The 18,902-nt window shown below is 48.8% G+C and overlaps 1 protein-coding gene across 4 annotated transcripts in view; it reads right to left on the reverse strand.

Annotated features, from left to right (window-relative positions):
* The window catches only part of NCK2 (NCK adaptor protein 2), a 147,256-nt gene extending 130,894 nt beyond the window's left edge, over positions 1-16,362 (reverse strand). For 2 of the 4 annotated variants that reach the window (XM_087863233.1, XM_045771849.2), the window contains exon 1: positions 16,097-16,361. The gene's annotated coding sequence lies outside the window, so the exon portion shown is untranslated. Of the gene's footprint in view, positions 1-16,096 lie in introns of all 4 variants that reach the window. The other 2 variants (XM_045771846.2, XM_087863234.1) reach the window with 2 other exon arrangements.
* Between the last annotated feature and the right edge of the window lie 2,540 nt (positions 16,363-18,902).

The following is an 18,902-nucleotide window of genomic DNA, read 5'->3' on the forward strand; positions in this document are numbered from 1 at the left end:
GGTCCATCATTTTATGGGAATTCCCAGCAGCTAGTATTTATAATCCTATGGACAGGGAAACACAATGCACCAGTTCTTCTTCCAAACTATTTCTGTAAAACATGGGGTCAAAACTCCAGAAACTATTTTGCCACAGCATTGCTGCGAACCAAAAAGTCCAACTCTTTTATGCAAGAGATTTTTAAAAGTCATCGACATTTTCCCTGTGCTGGTCACTACTGTAAACCCCCAGGTACCGAATCCACAGCCCACCCCCATCCCTCTACTCAAGGATCAAAAATCCCAGAACACTATTTCTTTGAGCTAGTAAACGGAATACATATTTTCCTACCGTGACAACTTACATGATTAAATTTACAAAAACAATGATTTAGGCTTTTTATCTAATTTAAGTAAGATTCTTTTTAGTTTTTTTGTTTGTTTTGGTTTGGTTTTTGCAGAAAAGATCTTTTTTTTAACGCACTTGGGAGATGTTCTGTCATCACCACAGGACTGGAAAGAGTTCTGCCAGGCAACAAAATTAAATCACTTTTCTGCAAGGCCTGTGCAGACCATCTCTGGCCCGAGGGCTAGGGCCCAGCAGCTGTATCCTCCTCAGACAGAGCACCCGGTCCCCAAGGGCTGTTGCCCCCCCGCCCCGTGCACGCCCCCCCCCCCAACCCAGGCTGGTGAGGCCTCGGGACTCCTCCTCACGATGCTTCTAAATGGTTTTCATTTTATGCAGTTGTATTAAAGCACAGTTATTAAAATATTATTTAAAAAACACATTTGAGATACTGTAATATATGTGCTTCTTTATTAACTCACTGAACAAACGGGTGTCGCGGCAGATCTAATAACCACCGTAATTTCAAAGGAATGATAAGAGTGGCTCGAATTTCAGCGTATCTGCAACCGCTGTGACGCAGTTATGAGAACCCCAGGCATTTCTGTAAGGACCGCGAATGTCAAGGGTTGTGCGATCTGCGTTCACAATGGAAGGAAATACTACATTTCAGTTAAAAACCAGTGAAAATAAAAATATAAGTTTTTCCCACCTCATGTGTTTGGATCCCCCCCCCCCCGCCAAAGTCCATCCACTCACAAGCGGGGCCCCTGGGTTAGGATTCCCACTTTGAGGAGTCACGTGGAACTCCACATTAGGCCACGAACCCAGGCCATGGGATCCCCTAGAGTCCAGACTTGGGGCAAGGAGACTGCAGGAGGGACCTTTCGGATCAGAGGGCTCTTTCGTTGCCGTGAATAACAGGAAGGCCTGCTGATGTGGGGGCACAGCCCAGGGCCTCCACCCAACCCCCGGTCTGATGCTCTGTCTACCAGGTGCGACCCATTTCTTAGTGCAAGGCCACTGCCAACTTGAGAGCTGGAAAAAAGCTTCAGAGATCACTGTGTTCAACTCCACTCTTACGTATGCAAACTATGCTCTCAAAAATCTCATGTATTATAAAGAAAACCCAAGACCAGCCAACTGGGCAGAAATGCTGCCCTTAAATGTTTTCCAACAAAGTGCAAGTCCTCCTCTTCACATTGAGTGATTCTTCTACACGTGGCCACCAAAACCTCACAAAAAATTGGGCCAAAACAAAAATTTAGAAAAAAAGACATGATTTCTTAAAAATTAGAAATCCACAGGTCAAAATAGAAATCATAAATTATACGTTGAACACAGAGGCATGGATTAAAAAGGAACTCGTGTTCAAAGAAGCTGCTGCAGATGCTCGTATCCACTTTTAATAAACAAATGCGCGAACACAGATTATATTTGTGTGAATGAGTACTACTGAATCTCTTGGTTCCGTGTTGCTCTGGGGAGAGTGGAACAGTAAGGAAGCCTTCCACCCCTACCACCAAATCCTACCACTGCGGTGGGAGAGAGGAGGCATGAAAAGCAAAGTAAATGGGCTCCTGGCCTTAACTCTGACCCTTTCTGTACCCAAGAGAAAGGTCAACCACTCTTCTCTCTCTGGAGAAAGATTCTCTAGAACCTTCGGTCAGTCGCTAGAGAAAAAAGGGCTCTCTCAAGGCCCCCTCCCACCCCAAGCCAGCTTCTGAGCCACCTCCCACCTGGGCCCAGAGCTCTGCTCAGACACGCAGCCGGAGCTGTATCTCAGTACCTGGGCAGGTGGAATGGGCTGCCAGCAGCAGCCTCTGGCCCTGTGTCTACAGAGTGGGCCGAGACCTCTGAAGGAGCTCCCTCCACACTGAGCACCTCCTCCGACAGGAGAAGCCACTTCAGGCCACTGCCTTCCCCTGCAATCAGGGATTCCCTAAGAGATAGATGGCCATTGCACAGCAAGAGGCATGGGGCACACAAGGAGACCACAAGCATCTGCTGGCCGTTCTTATTTGCCCAAACTTGGACAGCATCCACAGGCTACCCCCACTATCACACAGTCCATCGCTTGCTCTCATGGGCACACACATACGACAAAAGCATTTTCCGACGGGCCTGGGCATTTGAGGGCCGCCCTCCTGCGGTCCAGACTGACCCTTCCCGCGGGGCGCACAGTTGTAACCGCACTACTGCCTCTCTGTTGGAGCTCTGAGGGCATCACATTGAGGCAAGAATGACCTTGCGTTTATACAGTGAACCACTTAGGATATCCAGAAGAGGTTAAAACCGTGGGGGTGATCAGGCCAGAGGTCCTTTACGGGGGAGCCATGGGACTGGATGCTACTGGCAGGAGAGAGGGTTCAAATGGTAATACAGAGCAGTGGCTCTCCACCTTCATATTGCATCAGAACCACCTGGGTAACTGGTTTGACAGGAAGAATTCCAAACCAGAGCTTCCCAGGAGACTCAAGCACTAGGGCCAAAGCAGGCCCCAGGAATCTGTGCTCCTAATACCTACACCAGGACCACACTGATTCTCTGAAAATTACGGACTAGCTGAGCCCCCAAATCAAGTGTTCATCCTAAGCAAACGACGGCCTGAGCGCCAGCCAGGCCCTGGGAGAACAGTGGCCATCCCGGGAAGGGGGAACGGGGTGCTGGCCCAGCCGTGGAGGTGACCGAGGTTGACAACTGGCCAGGGGGACCATCTCTGCTCAGCTGGCATGCCACGGTCTCTGGGGCTGCCCTCAGAATGAAGAGCTCCTGAAGATCTCAAAGAAAACATTACCCTTCCCTGGAATATCTGAAATGAGGGCTCCCTAGCCTTGGGGACTTCCCCTGCATCTCTCCTTGTAGCCCCTACAGGACCCCACAGAGAGGCAACAGACAGTCATTTTATAGGCTAGTTAACTGGGATGAGAGCTGAGTGGGAACCGGTGAAGCCATCCCGCAGTGGCTTCCAAGCTCCCTGAGAGCGGGTTTTTGTATCCGGAGCACCGGGCACCGTGCCTCTCACGTAGCTGGCACTCGAAAGTCCGCGGCGTGTGACAACGTAGCTAAGCGAAATGGGGCCAGTGGTCTAATTTGTAGGTCAGATCAGGATGAATAACACAGCCTTTTCTACACCTGCACACGTGCCTTTTCCGTCCTCAAATCCGATTCACAAAAGAGGAAGAGCAACAAAACTGACCACAGAAGTCAGCTCATGCCATCCTCCTTTGAAGAAACATCTCTGAAAAGGCGCGGTACGGTTCGAATTTTTAAACAGGGAGCAGCAGGCCTGTACAAGGCCTTCAGAAACAGGAGCACTAAGGCCTTATTTCACAGAAGACAAAACAGAGGTTGGGAGGTTACAGATTCTCTGCACAACCTGGGCCAAATTAGCAGCAGGTGGAAAGGAGTGCACACCTCCACTCCTCACAGGGAGCAGTCTTGTTGCAGTTCAAATCTAGACTAGCTGTTAACGAAGTTATTCCAGCTCCTATTATAATTAAAAGTCAAGAAGTCACTGCATAAAGGCCAACATTTTATTTTGGGGGAGGAGACATACACACACGGCTGACGAAATCCAGGGTCTGCAGCTCTGGATTCGAGCAGCTCACACACACCGGACCCAAAGCACTGCTGAGAGCGTGGGCCGAGGTGGGGGGCTCCTCCTGGTCACTCACAACAAGACCCCTGGGGGCCAGTCACTGCCCTGTGACCCGCACTTTCCTCATTTACACAGTGGCTTAGTGACTACCTTTGCCTCCCTCCACCCAGGCTGGAAGAATGAAATGATAGGGAGCCTGGGCAAAGATCAGACGTTGTTTCAGAGCCCATACCTTGAATGCTGTGGTTTTTTTTAAGATTTTATTTTTTATTTATTTGAAGAGATAGAGACAGCCAGCGAGAGAGGGAACACAGCAGGGGAGTGGGAGAGGAAGAAGCAGGCTCATAGCGGAGGAGTCTGATGTGGGGCTCGATCCCAGAACACCAGGATCACGCCCTGAGCCGAAGGCAGACACTTAAGGACTGCGCCACCCAGGAGCCCCATATACCTCGAATGTTTGAGTCTGTCCAAAGAGCTACTATTTTTTCAGAGGTCCTTCTCAGTCCACTGAGGATGGGAGCATTTTGGAAAAGAAAAGACTCTTAACGATCTTCACTTACAGAAATTCAAAAACTTACAAAGTGCTGATTTTGTGTTTATCCCCACAACTGAACAGGAAGAAAGAAGATAAGAAGCAACAAAGTAAAAAGGAAGAGCAGTACAACAGGAAGTGATTTATACAAAACAGATCTCGATAAAGCCAGGGAAATTTCTAATTGACAGCCCTCTTAATTCCTGGGCTTATCGGATCTTGTCAAGTGGGAGCCTAAGTCTAAAGAAAAAAAAAGCATGGACATCAACGTCCTATTCCAGGCCAGCTAGCAGGCAGCTCTAACCTAGACAGAGACTAACAGCCAAATTATCATTTTCTCTTTCTCTTTCCCTGGATAAGGTCTAATTTGTGGTATTTTCATTCGCTCTCCCCTGAAGAGTTTATTTTTCAGAGCTATACAAAGATGGGAGTGAGACATCTGAACGCTAACAGATGCGACCAGCTCAAAGATGATCAGTTGAACCTAGAATCTTAGGAACTTTAGTAATAACAACAAAAACTTTTTTTCCTATGGACATTCACCAATTGAAAGGATTCTGAGCTATGTAAAGAGATTTTGAGCGGACCAACCTCTCTAAACTGATTACTTATTAAAAGCAATTGAGGGGGCACCTGGGTGGCTCAGGTGGTTAAACAGCCAACTCTTACTTTCGGCTTAGGAAGGTCATGGTCTCGGGGTCCTGAGATCGAGCCCAGCGTCAGGCCCCGTGCTCAGCGGGGAGTCGGCTTGAGATTCTCTCCCTCTGCTCCCTACCCTCCCCCGCCCCCGCTTGCTTGCTTGCTTGCTGTCTCTCTCTCTCTCTCACATAAATGCAATTAAGAGGGGACCCCATTACTTCCTTGCAAGTGGACATTCTAGGGGGAGTATGTTTTTATCACAGTTCAGCCAGGTTTCAAAATGTTTCCTAAAACCAACATTTTATACTTACATGATCCAAATATGTAGAAGTAGAAAATTTGAAAAAGCCATGTATGCCATGTTTTACCACAAACAGTGTTACAGATAAACCGTGGATAAGTCAGTTATATTCAAGTAGGTTCCCCTTTATATAACTTTTAAGATGTATAAATAGGGTTTAACTCTCTAAATAGATATTTTTCATGTTTATAAAAATGGATGAAAAAAATTATCTCCACATGGGCAACTGTGTGAAAAAATACATGTGCCATTAATTTAAGGGTTTAAGTAAAGTAGAGAAGCATTCACTGACATCAAGGTTGCTGAAATACTGAAATTCCGGGCCAGTTAATTTTCTGTGATGGGGGCTGTCTGCTGTGTTGTCAAAAATTTAGCAGCTCCCCTGGCCTCTACCCACTAAACACCAGAAGCACTCCCCAGCCAAGATAATTCGAAAATGTCTCCAGACATTGTCAAAAGTCCACACGGGCAAAATCACCCCCAGCTGAGAACCACTCATCTTTATATAGGACTAGAGGTTGAAGTGTCAATGAAGTTTTTTAAAATACTAACAATTCAAAAAAAGGTATTTCTGTATTTGCAAAAGTGAATTGCTTTTATTTCTTAATCCGTACCTAACAGCCAGTAAGATCCAAAAAATGGATGGGAATTTATACGTCCTAATGTGCATTATGTGGAAAACCTATCTTCTTCCTTCAGTGTGTAACCCTCACCAGCCTGGCATCCCGAAGAGGATCTACCTCTCTTCTTTGGCAGGTGGGTCAGCTTTCCTGACCAGCACTGATGGGCACCATCAAGTTTAAGCAGCAATGCATTCAACCCCTGGGCCTTCATCTGTGACATGTCAAGGGAGCTTCGGTTCCACCCAGGCATGCTCCAAAATGGAAATGATGACAGCCAAGTGGGTGTGATCCCCACTCCCCTTTTTTCTTTTTAGAGGATAATGGCAAAGTTTGTTTACAGTCACCACGGGGTCTTATCTCCTGAACCATATAAAACAGACCTACGAAGAAAAGTAGGGGAAGACACTAAAGCTGGACATGATGGCTTAATAGAAGGGTAGCGGGGGCAGCTTCGAACTGCAAGCTAGGGATGGCCCAGGAAGGCTGCACCGGAAGCATACAAAGGAAAAAAAACCATCCGAGGGCAGGTACTGGAGACAGATGGAAAACAGACTTTAAGATAAATGGTCAGGCTGGCGGTGTACATTAAGTACATATGCAAAGGTGAGACACGGGGGCGGGGGGGGAGAAGCAAAAGAATGGAAAGAAAAATCGGCTTTTCTGTCTTGCCAGATTCTGTTCTTAAACAGGTTTTTTTTTAACGTTTTGATGAAAATTCACCATTCACCAATATCAAATTTCCTGAAACTGTCTCTAAAATAACTCCCTGAATCCCTTGTTATTTCTTGATCTCCTAAAAATTCTCAAGCAGTCTGCAGTTTTTCTGTCAATGTCCCCAAGCTGGCTTCCATCACTCAGAGCAGTAAGGGGGCTGTTTATCACGGATTCAGACCTCTCCCTGCCACCCCCAACCAACACCAACAGACTTGCAAACGGGGAAACAAGCTTTTAAAGTGATTGTCCTTAAAATGGACACAGCTGGCACACAAGAACGGAAAAGAGCAACTGCTCTTCTCTTCTGCAGCCCGACTCATAAGTGACATAATTAAAATATTTGTTGACTTGCAGACGTCCTTAAATATTCAGCCAAAATTCATAAGATATTAAACTGAGGCACATCCTCTAAGGAAGATCAATGTCGACACTGATGGGCTTTGTCCGATAAGACAGCCACTGGCACTTTCTAGGCATCTCACTGGGACCTCGGCTTCTTGTAACATTTCTTAATAGCTGGCCACCCCCACCGCTGCTGGGAGAATTATTAAGCTTGTTTAAGTAAATAAATCTTTGCCACAACTCCTCCTGGAACTCCATACAGAGCTGGCCACAGGAGAAACAGCTTGACTACAAATCGAAGCCTGTGAATTCAAAGAAGCTGCCCAAGGTGCAGTCCATCAGAAACCACTGTGTTCCGAGTCTTGGGACAGACATACAGACGCCTCCCCCAACAGAGACGGCAGACTCTTGGTTCTGTCTCAGTTCTACCCACCCTGGGAGAAGGCCACCCAATGCTCTGACAGCCCCGAAGGGTCCCCCAAGAACAGAAGGGTAGGTTAAGGACGGTCTCGCTTGAACGGCAACCGACGTCAACACTCCCTTCGGAAACTTGTAACAGAAGCCTTCCGAAATAAGTCAAGCAGAGAAAGACAACTATCATATGATTTCTCTCATCTATGGAACATAAGAACTAGGATGATCAGTAGGGGAAGAAAGGGATAAAGAAAGGGGGGGGGTAATCAGAAGGGGGAATGAAACATGAGAGACTATGGACTATGAGAAACAAACCGAGGACTTCAGAGGGGAGGGGGTGGGGGAATGGGATAGACCGGTGATGGGTAGTAAGGAGGGCACGTATTGCATGGTGCACTGGGTGTTATACACAACTAATGAATCATCGAGCCTTACATCGGAAACCGGGGATGTACTGTATGGTGACTAACATAATATAATAAAAAATCATTAAAAAAAAAAAAAAAAGAAGCCTTCCGAAAATCCAGACTGACACTTGACCTGGCCTCTCTGGTGATCTGAGAAGTAGATTTCAAAGCCATTTTGGGACTCTTCAAGACCTGCACAGACATCATAAAAGCACAAAAGAAAAGGATTTGGTGTGTTGGGCTCCAGGGCTCCAAGCACCTCCCTACCTACCCCCACTTCACTACATTAAGAAGAAACCAACACGGCCTCCCGAGAGGCCTCCCAACAATACAAGGGCTCCGGAGCTGGGGAGTGGAGCACGAAAATCCCCGCAGGTCCCTCCTCAGTCCCCACGGTGGTGGAAACTGGGTGGGGACCCACCACACAGCCGCTTACCATGGGACCAGTCGCGCACAGCGGCACCACACTGCCTACAGGGAGGCCTGCGGGCCATTCGGATTCCGACCCACCGCAAAAACCTCCTCGCTCACCCCTCCTCACTCACCGCTGTCCGACTGCCAGCCCCTCAGCGCTGGTTCTCCGTGCGTGACGCCCATCCCGACACAGGCCACCCGGGAACTCAGCAGAGAAGGGCATCGGCCCTCCAGACCTTGGCGTCAGACCCTCTGTGGCGGGTCCAGCCCTCTGAGTTTTAAGGCCAGCCCTCCGGGGACGCCGATGCCCATCTCAGAGCCGGCAAGCCTGCCCGGCCAAGGAGCACCGGCCTACGGGACACAGCACCGGGGAGGGGCCGAGAGGAGAGGTAAGGCCAAGGGTGCTCAATCTTGCTCCCCTGTGACCCGCACAGCTAGCCTTCCACGGCCATGCGAGCGGCTCTCACTATCCGTTCCGTCCTTCCCAAGCGGAGCTTCCTCCACTGCTTGGCTGATAAAAGAAGTTCCAGAATGAACCAATATCCAAGCTCCACTCTTTATCGATGGCTTTCCATCAATGTTTCTCATATCTTATACCTAACAAAAGTTTATGGTTCTGTTTACGTATTTTCAGACACATCCTAATGAAGAGAGTGGCCTAGCTTCGTGGCTAAGAGCAGAGACCCCGAAATCAGGCAGCCTGAGTTTGAGTTCCAGACCTGCCGTTGGCTAGCTATGGAAACTTAGGCAAGGTAACCTGCTATTTCTCTGTACCCTTATCTATAAGGACAAAAACAGGAAGTAGCAACACTTAATTTCTGAGAGGATTCAATGAGTTATTAGTTTGTATGAAGAGCTTAGAACAGTAATGACAATGTGTGATTGTGTATGTGTTCATGGATAATCACTAAAGAAAATACGATTTTAGCTTTTGTACTTAAAAATCAAGGACTTAACATCCATCAGAAATATGTGGAATCCTAATACCCAAAAGTTATTTTAAATTGGTAATTTAACCTCTAGAATCCAAAACACATTTTAAAATCTTTGTAAAATGTACAAAGTATTTTAATTACATGTAATCGAGTCTGACTTTAGTACTCTAAAATCGAGTGCATGAGATATTACCTTATTCCCTATAATACATGGATTATACCTTTCCCACTCAGGAATAATAGTAATTGCCATTACTATTATTCTGAATTGCTTCCACCCTGTCTTTTCAGCTATCTCAACTTTGGAAGGTACTGAACAAATGAAGCAGAAATCATAAAAAGTGTATGGACCTGCACTCTGCAATACGGTGGCCACTAGCCTAGCCTCTCGGGCCTCCCACGCCAAAGAGAGAAGGGACGTGATGTGCCGTCAGTGCAGAATACGTGCCCGACTTCAAAGACTGCACACAAATAAAACAATGTAAATTATCTCACCAATAAGGCTTTACGTTGATTACACGTAGAAATAAAAATATTTTAGATCTCTTGGGTAAAATTAAAAAAATTATAAAAATTAATTTCATTTGTTTGTCTTCACATTTTTAATGTGGCTACATTAAAAATTACATCCGTGGCTCACATCTGTGGCCCGCAGTAGATTTCAACACTGCTCTTGACAATCACTTCAAAGGGCATCTGCAGGGAAACACACCACATGAAAGAAGACACACAGGACGTTCTGCACCCATTCTCTCCTCCTCCCCTAGGGGCAGGAGCAGTTCCGAGGTACGGGGCTGTACTACGCAGCGATGCCACTATTATAAGGGGTAACACTGAGTCAACCCCAATGGACAGAAGTCTTTGAAACGAAAGTGATTATAAACTTTGGTATTGTTACCACAGTTAGCAAAGTGCCATTCAGTGCCCAGCCACAGACGACTGTAGTGGCTCAGGGTATGGGGCGGGGGCAAATTGAGAAGCAGGGGAAACAGTGAGGGAGCCCAGTCGTGCAGACCCACGCGTGCCACACTGAGGACTTGAGACACTGATCTGATGTGGACCAGGGCTAGTCTGGAATACGACAGTGCAGTGAGCCAGATGGATTGGCAAGAGTGGTCAAAATGGATTCTGACAGTCCATGCACATGAAGAAATCAAAAGTACAGCAGAGTTCGGATATAAGAGATCTTCTGGCACTAAATTCACTAAGTTTGGGGATTTTGGAGAGAGGGGGAATTCAGGGATAACCAAGTGAGTCAATGATGGGGACATTAGCTGAGAAGGGAGGCAAGTCAGGAGACGGTAACATTCAGATGTCAGCTTGTGACACTCAGAGTTTCAGGTGGACACAATCGATAAGAAGTTGGATAATTGATATGATTGACGGACTAAATGAATAAATGAATGAACATACAGATTTGGGGCTGGAGAGCTGTCTGCCACACAGACCTCCCCCCCCCCCTTATGTCGTCACCTTGCACAACCCAAGCTTCCCTCAGTCAGAAGCGTGCATACAGTGCCCAGGGCGTACCTCAGCAAACACTGTCCTGCACCAGCACTGAAGGGACCCTTGCTCACGTCGCAAAGACCACAGGGTCACAGCAACAGAGTTGCAGAGGGGATGGCCTTGCCCTCCCACTTTGTTCTCTTCACCCAGGGCCAGGAAACGCTTTCACTGCCGTATAAAACCCAGCACTTTCCCTGGATCTGATATTTTATCGTGATACGGATCCAAAACAACCTACCTGCGCTGAGGGGAAGCATCCGTAGATGCATTAAGTCAGTACTGATTTCTCCCCTTAATCATCCCACCTAACACCTGAGCAGCATCTGGAAGCCCAGCGCCAAGGATCCTTCCCTAGTTTGAGCTGTACGACTAATAAGGAGCTGCCCTCCCCCCCCTTACCTCTCTCTGTTACCATCCCTGGCAGGTGTCCTCAAATAAGCAGATTCCAGATCTGGGAGAAGGAAGCAAGAGGACTTCCCAAAACAACCAGCCTTGTTTCCAGAGTTACACGCCAGTAGGAACTGAATTGCCCGCTCCCCAATATGTTGAAACTCTAACCCCCAATGTGACTGTATTTGGAGACAGAGCCTTCGAGGAAGTAATTAAGATTCAGCGAGGTGATAAGGGTGGGGCCCTAACCCCACAGGACTGGTGACCTTATAAGAAGAGGAAAAGCCTCCAGAGACTCTCTGCAGGCAGAAAAGAGAGGGCACACAAGGACACAGAGAGAAGGTGCCCTCCTACAAGCCAGGACGAGAGGCTCACCAAGAACTGAATGGGCCTGCCCTTTGATCTCGGACTTCCCAGCTTCTACAAGTGTGAGAAGTAAATTTCTGTTTTGCACCTAGCCTGTGCGGTTCTGTTACAGCATCCAGAGTGGACTGATACACACCGTAAGCAAGAATAAACACACTTCAACTTGCAGGCACTTTCCAGGGTAATGCTGGCTTCCAGCAACGAAGTGAGGACAAAAGTTCACTCAAACTGCTCGCGGAAACGGTCTCCCCTGAAACGGCTCACCTTCACAGAGTCAACTCACACAGAGAATCTGCTCCGACCACTGTCTGCGCACACCCGCAACACGGCACAGGCATCCGTGCAAGGTCTGTGATACTCCCCTTCCTTAGTGGGACGTGCTAGCAGATCAGAAGCCTTACAAAAACATCTATCCAGCACCCGTCCGGTGTTCCCCATCTACCGCCTGCTTAGCCCCAGGGCTCCGATGGGACGGACTTACCCTCAAGTTCAAGCTCCGTTCTCCCTGGTGTTAGTCCCTGAGTCTAGTCTCCTCACACAGAAGTCAGGGCCAGAGCCCACTGTTCCACGTTATTTCAAATATGAAACAGGACAGCACGTGTGGAAAGCAATTTGTAAACTACAAAGTAACATGCAAGCATTAACACCGATGGTCTGTATCTGCCTACGGCACTCTGGATCTTCATTAACTACTGACCAGCAAACTCTCAAGAGGAAACGGCAATATTTAAATTCAGAATGTACTTGAAGCTGCTTCTCTTAAAAACATGACAAACACAAAGGGGAGAAAAAAAGTAAGGTGAAGCTAACGAACTCACTGACCAAGCCAGGGTAACAAAGGCTTTGCCCCAAGTTTCCAGTTCAGGTCAGCACCCACAACCCACTGAAAAGCATATGGAGCCAAAGCACCAGGTGGTCATGCAACTGGGTTTGGTTTTTGTGTTGCTTTTTGTTTGCTGTTTTGTTTTTAAGTTTAGCTGCAGGACTATCAATGATTCATTTGAGAATTTACCAAATAGAGAGGCCACCAGACCAAATTCGCCCATTGTCTGGACATCCTAGGGACAAAAACCTCCCACAACGTCACAGATTCAGAGCAGATGTACAAAGATCCTGGAGATCTTTTATGACTCACATAGCAGTGGGAACCCAGAGCCCTAATAACTCAACAGGCTCAGAACTCAGTATTCATGTGTTTAGTCAGTATTTGTTGGGAACCATGTGTATAAGGTATGAACACAAGAAACCATAGGGCAAATTGTGATGGGTGTGTGTGTACGCACACGCGCGCTGGGGGGGGGGTATGCAACTTGCTAATGTTGATTACACCTTTAGAAATAGACATACTTCGCGATCTGTTCATAGTAAGATGCAGGAAAAGGAAGAACAGTCTAATTTTTAAAACTGTGTTACTAAAGTGGCCTGAAGAAACGGAAAACTATTTTTACTTGAGCTGCATACTTCTGATAACCAGTTAAAGACTGTCTTGACCTTCTTCTAAGTTGCCTGAACTCAAGCATTTAACAACATACATGACAGCATTTTTGAGCTTAGGCCCTTTGAAAACATGCCATGAAGGGTTTCCATCACTCATCTGAAGAAAGGGAAACAATTTGGAAGTGCCATTTGCTATCCCTCTGGATGGGAAAACTAATTCCCTAAGCCTCTGGGGTGAGTCGTGGGGAGTTTCCAGTTCATTTCTGAAAAAAAGTTCAGCTTACTAGTTTTCCCAAACATTGTCCACTGCCTTCCCCTGCAGATCCAGCAAGCAATTTTCAGCTCCTCAGCTAGCCAGCCTCATTCTGAATGATGGAGAGCCATGTCCACGAGCCCTTTCTCCCCAGCACACGCTGCAAGTCAGTCTGGGCCGTTAGAAGCATGTGTATCCCAGGGAGCAACACAGCCTCATTCAGCCAGGGCAAATTAAGCTAATGCAAGTTATCAAGTAAAGGACTCCAGGTTATTCCAGGCAATCAGGGAGTCTTCAGGGTATTTCAAAAGGTTATCGAGTTTGTGCACATGCAAGGAAGATTTCCAGTGTATTTAATATGGATGATAATGCCTTTCTCAAATACTGTGTACAGAAGATCTGCTGTCGGTTGGAAAACCTCAATAATCCCCCAATGCAAATGACAGGGCAGGGTCACAGATTTCAGGGAAGAAGAGAATTTAAGCATACAGCATATAATAAAGCAAAACTCAAAACCTGGAAACTGAGCGCAGCTATTAGAAATGCACCTTAAACAAGCCCCACCCATTTAAAAGGGGCCAGTTACAGGGCGCCTGGCTGGCTCAGTCCTCGAAGCATGGGACTTTTGATCTTCGGGTTATGAGTTCCAGCCCCACACTGGGTGTAGAGATTACTTACAAATAGAATCTTTAAAAATAAAAAAATAAATAAACAAGCAAACAAACAAATAAATAAAAAAGGGCCAGTTTCTCCACAAGTGGGCAGAGGTGGGTGATGGAGCAGTCAGTTCCACGGGTGGTGATTGGCACCCAACTTCCTCCTAAGTTCCCTGATCAATACTGTCGTGTGTTTATGGGGCGCCTGGGTGGCACAGCGGTTGGGCGTCTGCCTCCGGCTCAGGGTGTGATCCCGGCGTTATGGGATCGAGCCCCACGTCAGGCTCCTCCGCTATGAGCCTGCTTCTTCCTCTCCCACTCCCCCTGCTTGTGTTCCCTCTCTCGCTGGCTGTCTCTCTCTCTCTCTGTCAAATAAAAAAATAAAATCTTTAAAAAAAAAAAAATACTGTCGTGTGTTTAGGTAGCAGCTGAGAAGCTCTGAGCCCAGGTGAGGCCTACTGGACAGAAAGCAGAGTCAAGCACCTCCACGAGCTCCCCACGGCCTAATGTTCTCAATCTCAGCCTCCCAGGAGCTGCAGCCAGAAGACCACAAACATCCGGCCTTTTCTCCCATCAAAAGTACAGCTAACCAACCAAAGGGGAGAAACAATTAAGGCAGGATTTTCCCTCGTTGGTCACTGCTTCACCAGCATGGTTAACACCCACTTCTCGGGAAATCCCTGTTCAAACACCTGAACACCTACATAAACCGCCCCATCTCCCAGTTAAGCCCATTTCCTCTTCATGGATCCGCTACCTACCACCATTCTCTTCTTGTATATATAAACGCCATACCCGCTCGAATCCTGTTAACTTACCATCTATCTAGGAACACCTGGTAAGTGCATTAAGAGTGTTCAGAAGCAAAGTTTAGATCTGTTTTGATAAGTTAAAGTAGTCCTGGTTAATTTCATTTTCACTCATTTTAAGATGTGAAAAGCACGGCTACTAACCGTATCAAACGCAATGGTATGAAACACACCCGAATTACTCTCATTCCTACCCAAATCCCTTCCCAGAAGCCAGGAGAAGCCAGGGCTGGGACTGAACCAGGAAGGGCCTCTCCTACCTGCATGTCCTGGGCTAAGCCAATGCCCACTGGCCTGTGTGGTTCAGTTTGTTTGGGTCAACGGAAGGAGGAAGCCCGAAAGATTTTCAGGCTCCCGGGGCCCAGCACTGGGACTTGTTCATCCCATTATGCAGACACAAACTTGGCAGATTCAGCCTCAAACCTGTTGGCAAAATAAACAAAAACCAAATAAAGGGGAAACCACCAACCAGAATTGTCTGAAGTGTCAGAGGCCCAGTATACTCGTTCCTCTTTTGTCCCTGAAGCTGTTACAATGCGAGAGAGTGCCTGATGTTCATCAGCCAATGACCCCCGCATCCCGCGCGCAGACCTTCCAAGGCAATCGTTATTGTCTACAAATTAAAGCGTTTCGCAAATTAGATACCTCCACACAATGCCAGGCTAACTGCGCTCACAAGGGAGTTACCTTCAGTGCCTTAAAAATCACACACCGAATTCTTCCAGAACCACTTGGTGGTTAAATCGCCCTGAATAAACCAAGAGGGCAGAGCGATGTGAGAAACTTTCTTTCAGGTGGCTGTAAGAGAGTCATGTAAATCTGGGACAGGACGCAGAGCCTGGAACCCATCACAAAGCGCCCCTCGCCCAGGCGAGGACCTCCTTTATGCGATGTGACAGCAGCTTTGTGCGGGATCATAAATAGTTGCCATAAACACAGTAAGTTCTCCGGGCCGAGCTCGGCCTCCCGCGTCCCCGAGCTGGGGCCGGGCGAACCGGGGCTATTCTTCCCGGAGACTCTCGCCACGGCGACCCCGGCCACCGCACGGTCCCACGCCGGCCCCGGCTCCGTGCCCGCCGCTGCCAGTCCGCAGGCCGGGCGTGTCCCCCCCCCCACGCGCCCGGGGGTCTCTGGTCCCGGGAACGCGCCGCCCAGGCCCCCCTGCGCCCGCCCGCCGCCCTCGCCGGCGCCCCCGCCCCCGCCCCCAGCGGCGGCCGGAGCAGGGGTGGGGGGGGCAGGAAGGCGGGCGGGAAGGTGCGGAGCCGAGAGGTGCCGGGCAGTCGCGGCCGCGGGGGGCCAGGCCGCGGCGGGGCCGAGGGCACTGGCGGGGCGCCGAAGGCACCGGCCCCCCGGCCCCTCCCCGGGCGCGCGCCAACTCCGCCGCGCGGCCCAAGTTCGCGGCCCCCGCCCCGAGCCCGCCCGCAGCGCTTACCTCGCCGTGGGCCGCCCGCCGAGGCCGGAGGGCAGCGGCGCGGGTCCCGGGGCGGCGGCCGCTCAGCGCCCGCCCAGTCGCCGCTCTTTGTCTGCGCCGCTCCCTCCTCCCGCCGCTCGGCGGACGCTGCCGGCCCGGGCGGACCCCGCCGGCCCGGCCGCCGCGAGCCTCCCGCCGCCGAGTCCTCCCCGCCGCCTGCCGCCCGCTCGGCCGCGCGGCTCCGGCCTGACGATCCCCGCGGCGGCGGCGGCGGCGACCCTCCCCCGGCGCGCTGCGCCCGCCTCCTCCGCGCGCTTCCTCCTCCTCCTCCTCCCGCCGCTCCTCCCCGGCCGCGCCGCGACACCGCCCAGGGGCCGGCCCGGGCCCGCGTGCCGGTTGGGGGCCCGACACCCACCTGGGGGCGCGCAGGCAGCGCCGGGGCCCGCAGGGCTGCCGGGCCCGGCTACGGCCCGGAGACGAGGCGCTCCGGAGCGGCGGGCGCAGGGGGCGCGCGGGGCGTGCGCGGAGGGGGAGGAGAGGTCCCCGCTCTCCAAACTGCCCGCTCGGGGAGTGGGGCCGCGGTGGGGGTGAGCCAACGAGAGAGGAAATAAAGGCAGCAACTTCCAGCCTCAAGTGACTGCTGGGTGGCCTTTCCATCCTCTTTTTGTTTGATTTTCTTATCGCGACGCTCTAGTTGTTTGGCGACCGGCCCCCTCCCGGAAGCATTCCCACGGCACTCTCGGCAAAGCAGGCCTGTGGTCCATCAGAAAAGTGACTTACATAAAAATGTCACTTCCTTTCTGTAATTGCTTCTGGGCATTTTTATTTATTTTCCTTGTATCTATTTACTTTCCCAAACAGACACTTTTGTACTCCATCATTCCCGTCGGAAGCACTTCTTAAGAGGAAGAGAGGAAACCCAGCCCCTGCCGCCTCCCCTGCCCCCTGTCCCCTCAAGCACGCCCACCAGGCAGAATCCTGGAAGGAGCTGTCGGAGCGTGAGACCCCGAAGGAGTTGTCACTAGTAGTGGGACTGGTCCAGTCACCTGACCACACGTAGGGGCTTACCTATAAACAGATTTGGAAGATTAAAACCCAAGAGGAGGGGGAAAGACAAGTATTCCTATAACGGACGCTCTCATCCAGATGTCTGTTCTCCAGTCTCCTTCCCATATGGCTTCCCAAAAGGAAATCCTACTATTCAAATGATTCTGATTTCCTGACGGAATAGCCTGGATCCATGTTAATGAGATTCTTTCTTAGGCTCCTGGCTTCTCATTATTATTAAGGCAATAATAATTTACCCAAGGTGACAAGGCAGTATCATCTGAATCATTCATCCCCTGCCTTGTTCCCAAAAGGAAGTACCCAAGTAGGGTAACTGGAACCGGTCTAACTTTGAAGTCACAGTGCAGTGTTTGTCTGCTTTTTCAACTGTGGAACCTTGCACAGTTTCTTAACCAATCTAAAATCTAACAAATGGAGAGATTATATTTACCTAGCTCCCGTGTCAGTCCCTGGCACCCTTCCTGGCTATAGGGAGCACTCAGTAGGTCACTAGTTGGAAGTAGGTACAGTGTACTGAGCAGGGGTGGGTCCAAGATCAGGGAATCTGGATAGCCTCCTTCTCTTTGACCTTGGGAGAAAAGGTACCTCAGTCCTCCTTTTGTCTTACTAATAAAGAAAGCAGAATCATAATAAATGGCCTGGCTCAATGTTAAATTAGTTTACCTAAAACACATATAATAACATTGACCCAGTTTTTAACTTGTCTGCATTGTAAACCATCACTGAATCATCATTCTTGAACTCTTCTTCCTTTTTTCTTCCTTTACAAAGGTAAAGCCCCCAAGGACATTCTCTACCTAAAACCCAATGTCCCTTTCTTAATCTTTATCCTATGCATTTTTCAGAATCACGTTGCATTTCTGCTATTACCTGAAATTCAGTCATCTTTTCATTGATCTAACACAGCTACCTTTCTGACCTTTCCACATTTGTCCCTTATACGGCATGTTGTCTTTTCAGCGTCTAACGGTAATATTCCCGAAGCAGAATTTGGCCCTTTATTTTTATTCTGATATGTGCCTTTTTTTTTTTAAGAGAGTTGATTTTTTTTTTTTTAATGCTTCCAGTCTGGATGTTCAGTGATTAACTCCCAGTTCTGTAGCCTTAGAGAGTTCCCCAGCTTGTCTGCAGTCTCTCTGGGCAGTTCATCATCTCTTCAATATCACCAGGTTCAGAAAGAATTTTATCTCCTTCCCAAAGTAGCTCCTCCTCCCACGGTCTCAGGCTTGGCCAAGATTCCACCAGGCATCTCAGCTCCTGGGAGAAACCTCAATGCAATTCCATTTCTTCCTTCCCTCTTCCAAGCTCTCCCCAAGGGCAGTGAGGAGAGGGCACGAGATGACCTTGGGATTCCTCTCAGTCTAAATCCTCATGATGCTGAGTCCTGGTGATCTTGAAACAGCTCTTTGTATCTTCTTTTCTCTTTCCAGTGGCACCTTCCAAATTTTTACATTATTACTGATAAAACTTATGAAACTTCTTTTAGTTCTTTATATATATATATATGAATCATCTGTAACTCATATATTTTTTATGAAAAAAGTGGAAACAGTAAGTGAAGGAACTGGGGTCAGAAGCAAGCATACTTGACTCCAAAATTTCTGTTTTTTCCCGTACAACCATTGCCTTCCAACTAGCCTCCTGTCGCTCACTTCCTCACCTTGCCCCTGCTCAAGAAATAATCATGGCTCCCCATTGTCCATCACAGCTCCTCTAAAGTTCTCTAACAGCGGAAGACTTGAGCATTTGCTACTGAGAA

This window comes from Ursus americanus, chromosome 7 (assembly GCF_024610735.1).
Source record: "Ursus americanus isolate L20-20 chromosome 7, mUrsAme1.1.p, whole genome shotgun sequence".
Taxonomy (NCBI): domain Eukaryota; kingdom Metazoa; phylum Chordata; class Mammalia; order Carnivora; family Ursidae; genus Ursus; species Ursus americanus.